Here is a 6,487-nt window from a genome sequence, read left to right as displayed (position 1 = left end):
CCATTCTCCTCAGTACCATCACTCTCAAAGTTCATGATCACTGCCTCAACACCAAGGTGCTCATAGATTTGTACCTCAGAAATTCTCTCAACCCTGTAGGATGTAACAGATACCGTTCGGAGCTCACCACTCTGCTTCATGGACCTACAAATGTTGAAAGTTGATTTTTCATTATTTAACCTAAACTTCATCTGCCCTTTTTCCATGTCAACCAAGGAACGACCGGAATCAAAGAACAACCTCCCAATAATAATAGCACCTCAAAATCCACTTCACATTCAAGAATCACAAAGTCGGCTAGAATTATAAATGACTCCACCTTCACCAACACATCATGGAGTATCCTAATAGGCCTCTTCACCGTTCGATTGGCCATCAGTAACCGCATCGCAGTGGGTTTTGGGTCACCCAAACCCAACTTTTTGTAAATAGTGATTCAGCAAAGTGTAAGAAACCGATGGTACATGGCATAGTGAAAGTGACCGAATCTTCTTTATATTGCACAAGAGACCTTGTAGCAATAGCACTACAATGTTGCATTCGTTCATGATCCTCAAAACTTACCGATCTCTTCTTAGTAACCATATCTTTCATAAACTTGGCATAATCGGGCATTTATTCAAGAGCTTCCATCAAAAGGACATTGATGGAAAGCTGTTTCAACATAGTAATAAATCACCAGTATTTACCATCCTCAATTTTATTTACCAATCTTTGCGGAAATGGTGGTGGTGGTCTATGAACGGAGATTACCTTTTGGGGTATCCATGCTTCTTTCACCGCTTTATCTACCAACTCACCATTATCTTCCACCACCTCATCCTCTTTTCTCACCTCATCTTCCACACCAGATGGCATAGGTGGATCCATGGTTTGCTTACCCCCTCGAGTAGTAACTGCCGAATGTCCATCATTTTTTGGTTTTTGGATAGTATTGCTAGGAAGAGTACCCGGTTGACGTGGGTTCACATTAGAAGACAATATGTCCATTTGCAACTCAAGATGCTTGATTGAGATTACATGTGCGTCCACCTTTTGCCCAATATTAGCCAAATCACCTCTCAACTCTTTAGCGTGCTCATCACTAGCATCAAACCTCCTCATCATCTTTTGCAACATCTCTTTAACTCATTCCATATTACCTCCACCATCCCTAGGAGTAACTTCCCTATTTTGAGGTGGAACATAGGGCCCACTCCGATTGTTTGTGATAACATAGTCACCCCGGTTGCAGTTTCCATCTCGAACATAATGACCCTCTCAGTTGTAATTCACATAGTTCCTACCTTGATTTCCTTGATCTTGGCGCCAATTCTCCTTATTGGACCTTGGATGTTCGATTAGAAACCTCTTGTCTGATCATTCACTGCATAAGAATCCTCTTCATAGTAGAATTCACCTGCTGGCAGTGGTTGTTTGGTCAAATAATTCACCGCATTTACTTTCTCCACACCTTCAGTGATATGTTTCAATATTAACCCGAGCTCAGTTCTCATTTAAGCCATCTCTTTACGAATGTCATCTGAGGCCGGGTTGTGTGTAGTTTGCCCTGCAAAGGTATTTTTCCCAGTGTCCGACTTCCTAGTGCTCCAAGCCTTATTGTTGCGGGAAATTTTCTGCAACTTTTTCGCAATCTCTGCATATGTGCACTCACCATAAGAACCACCCGCAATAGTTTCAAGTACTGCCTTATTATTAATATCTTTCTCCTATAGAAGTACTCTTTCAACGACTCATCATCAATGCAGTGGATATGGACACTTCTCACAAATAAGGTGAACCTATCCCAAGAACTACTTACCGACTCCTGGGCAATGCCACAAAGTTGTTCACTCTATCTTTGTGGTTGAGCTTTTTAGACATCGGGTAATACCGTGATAGGAACACATCCATCAACTGCTCCCAAGTATAGATCGAGTTATAGGGAAACTAAGTAAACCAAATTGCGGCCTCTCTCGTCAGTGAGAGAGGGAACACCCTTAATCCGATGACATCCATTTCCAAGTCTAGCCTCCCTACATAAATCTTACACACCGACCTCAGTTTGGCGATGTGAGCATGTGGATCCTCAGATGATAGCCCCTAAAACAAACCACTAGCGTTGAACATCTGCATCAAGCTACTAGTTACCACGAATGTATGACCCTATGGTAGAGGAGGTAAGACAAGAGGCCAATCAGAATCTATTATGTTAACATTGCCCCTATAATACTCTTGAGGACGTGGGGCAGGAGGTTGCCTCTTCAAAGCACCATCACCAAGGTTCTCCACAATCACTTGGTTTTGAGCATCAACTGGTGGAGGAAGTTGACGGTTGATCCCATCACCAATATTAGTATGATTGTGTGGATCGTTTATTTTGCGGAGTTTCGATTCAGTTCTGGATCAAATGGAAGTATTGGTTCTCTTCGACTCTGTGTACTTGGCATACACTAGAGCTAGACCTGAAAAAGATAAAAACAAAGAGAAAAAGTAAAATTAGGAAATTGTTGACAAAACTTCAATAATTGATATTAAAGTTAATCTAAAAGCAACTTTCCCCGGCAGCGGCGCCAAAATTTGATACGCTCAAATTATACTTCCCTAAAGAAGTATAAGCAGTTGTATCAAGTAAAGAACCCAACTATTAGGTTGGGGTCGATCCCACGAGGAAAATACTTTAGACTTAACTTTAATGTACGATTATCTCAATTTAGTCAAGTCCTTTCCAAAAATTAATAATTAAAGAGATTTTTTTTTGAAACAAAAATGTTGTAATGTTATGAAATCTAACAAGTAACAAGAGTAAATTGTTGATGGTTATCAAGTTATGATAGAAACTAGGGTGTAAGTGTTCCCCGTAGGTTCATAATGCTATAGCCCTAGCTCATAACAATTATTTCCTAAGGTTTTGCATGCAAAGTTATAAGTTAGATATATCTAAATCTTTGGACCAACATTTAGAGAATTTCACCCCGTACCTTGGTCCGACTACGTGTGTTTAAATTACTAACCCTTACCTTTTACTTCATATTAAGCATCATTTTCGATGTTTGGCTTAGTTATCACCTCACACAAACCGAAACTAGCCTATTAGATAGTATCCACTAAATCTATATAAATAATTCTTTTCCTATTAACTATTCCCTTGGTCCGGAAAATAGCAATATGGCGAGTTCTAACGCGTGCACTCATTAAAAAGACTTCTCGATGAAAGAATTATCGATGCATGCAATATCCTAGTTGAGAATTATTAATTAGCTAGGTTTATTTTGTTAATCACCCATGGTTCCCACAACCCTAGTTGTGGATTTAGTTACCCATTCTTAGAATGACACAATTCATATATGTTAAATAATATATCATGAACTTACTTTGACAAGTTTGAAGAAAATCCAGAAATTATACTTGAAACAATAAAATTCACTTGAGAATCAATTCCAAAAACTTGAATTAATTGTCCAAGTTGCAAATTCAAATCTCCAAGAAGAAAAGTATGAAAAATAATAAAAGATCCAACCCCAAAAATGAGGTTTTACACCCTATTTATAAAAACATTTTCCTAAAATAAAGAAAAAGCAATTAAGGAAAGTTTGTCTGAAAAATGCGGTTTCAATCGACGACCCCACTGACGGTCCGTCGATCAAACGACGGATCGTCGACTGCCTCCGTCGGTCCTTACTTAGCATCTTTTCCAAGCCTGCACATTGAATCTTCTCTGATCCAATCTAGGGACCAGCAGCACGGTACATCGATTCACTTACGGTCGATCTAAGCCTCCATTGTTCCATACTTAAACTTTTCTTCAACATCGATTACTGGAGCAGTCTCTGATCTCATCAACAATTTGCCAGGACAGTCTGTCGATTAGTCGACAGACCGTCAATCCTTCCGTAGCCTCACCCTTAGTTAGAATTCACCGAGTTGCTTCTAGATTCTTGAACCTCCAGTCAACGATCACCACCTACAGTCCATCAATGGGACGACATGCCATCGATGGCTTTGTGGGTCACTTCTCTACTGATTTCTGCATTTTCGCTTTGGACAAATTTCCTACAAAACACAGATAAAAATACATTAAAATTACTACAAGAAGGCCCTAGACACACTTAACTTAAGGAAAAATCATTAAAAGTACCGTGAAACCACGATACATCAATAATAGCTGAAGATGACGTGTACTCAACAAAAAAAGAGCAAGTGTTGTATCAGTATACAACCACAGTGTACTGGTAGGATCATGCGACTATCCCACTAAGTGAAACATATATAATTTATTACAACACAATAATAACATGCATACACCGAACATATACAATATCAACATCATTTACGAATAACGAATAGTTTTAACATTTCTCAAGATACACAGCTACATCAAGCCAATGGTCCTCTCATGGAACCCATAGCCAAACTGTTAGCGTACCGGTACGTGGTACCCAATCTAATGTTTATGTCAAAACATGGCAACTGATACCATGTTTATTCCGGAACGTGGAAATGGATCCTAGTTAGTGTGTCAAAATGAAACACTTGATCCATTCAACAAGCCATAATCACAATGACAAGTATATTTTCAAAATCATACAATCAAGTCATGATTCATGGCATTCATCATTCACCTATCCTCATTTATAGCTAGTGTGATCAATCATGCAACATTCACATACATACACATATTATAATGAAGCAAGAACAAACAAACATCACACAACATGAAATCACAACCATCACCTATCTCGAAAGAATCTTGAATACCCTAAGAAACTTGATTTTCCCTTTCTAGGTTCGTTCGCTTGTTCTTGGTCTATAAACAATATATATGACACGAGAATCAATATACAATAACTAACTATATGAATTACCAACAATTCTATTAACCCCAGATCAAACCCATGATCCAAAAGTCCCAGTTAGGGATTTTTCACAATAAATTCCAAATCAAAACTCTTCCCTGTCGATAATTACCCATCAAATTACATTCTACAGATCAAAAAACAGATTCAATGAGTTAATACCTTACCCTTAGCCTCAAGAATGGTGAAAGAATTTCAAGAAACACATGGGGTTGTCTCTTATTTCCTAATGTTTAAATTGCAGAATAAAACATTTTTGGAGTTTATTTCCGAGTTAATTGCGACTGGCCTGCTATGGCGACACACATCCTGCCACAACGGCCCTGCCTTGGCGGGAATAATTCTGCCTTAGTAGCTTGCACGAAAACATAAAGCTAATAAGGAATTCCAAAACACACCTTCAACCAAAGACACCAGAAACTACCAGTTCACGCTAAGATCAGTTTCAGGAGTTCTATTCGCCTAAATTCAATTTCGTAAAGTTGTACGGCTTCCTTAACATTTTAGCTATCTACTCATCATATCAAAATCAGAATTTAATCACCAAATTGCTACCACATTTCCCTAGACCTTATCAATTATGATATTATCTAAATTTAGACTAGGTTGGGAAATTTCAAGTTTCTACCAAAAAGTTTTCTGACCAATAATTTTCCCCCATTGGCTTTTCTATAATGACGGGAACCGGTTGTTACACGTATGAAGTGAGTTAGAGTATTTCTAAGGTACATGTATGTTGTAATGACCCTTTTAGATCATTTTATCCTTTCTATAATGTTTTCGGTGTTTGTAGGGTCCCTATAGTGGCCCGAGTCATTTATTACTTTATTAGACTGATAGTGCGGTCACCTCGTTGTCCTACAAACTTTTTGCAAGTTTTCATGATTTAGAGATCTTAAAAATCTAAATGGTTGAGTTTGCTTGAAAGTTCAAGAAGACGGCTGAAGAATGTAATTCTAACGATATTTTAGCTTTAGAACGCCGAGTTCAGTCTAGAAGGACCTTTGGTGTGGATCCTAAGGCTTCTAACCTTATTCCAAGCCCCCATTTTGAAATTTGTCTTCAAATAGATTTTGAGCGTTACTTTTTGTCGATGCGACCTCGGTTGGAATTTTGACATCATCATTGAGTCCAAAATACTGAATTAGATAGGATATCATACTTCTCTTTCACGCATGGGGTTCCGAATGAATCTTAAGCACCCCTCAATGATTTTAAGTTAGGAAAAACTAGTCAATATGCATCAACTCATGCAGTCACATTTCCCCTTTGCATTTGTAAGCTCCAGTCCACGTTTCCGGTGACCAATGATCTTGGTTTTGTGTTTGTGAGTCCTGTGTCGTGTTCGTAGAGGCGTGGTAGCTTCTCGGAGTTTGAATTATGTTTATTACTAAGTGAATATATATCCATTATAATATAAAGGGTTACGTGGACTATATAGCAAATTAAAGATTTCTGAAAGTGCCATAATTCTTTGTTTTACAGAATTTTCTTTAAAGAATTGCAAATAATATTCGAAAAGGGCAATGAAATTCTATTCGCTACCAAGTTAAATAAAACATGTAATGTAGTAGCATAATATTTATATCCTTTAAATTGAGTGAGCATATGTGTGTGTGTGTGTGTGTGTATATGTATATATATATATATAT

Source organism: Solanum pennellii, chromosome 10, assembly GCF_001406875.1.
Source record: "Solanum pennellii chromosome 10, SPENNV200".
Taxonomy (NCBI): domain Eukaryota; kingdom Viridiplantae; phylum Streptophyta; class Magnoliopsida; order Solanales; family Solanaceae; genus Solanum; species Solanum pennellii.
The sequence above is the reverse complement of the archived record's forward strand: the minus strand, read 5'-3'. Positions refer to the sequence as shown.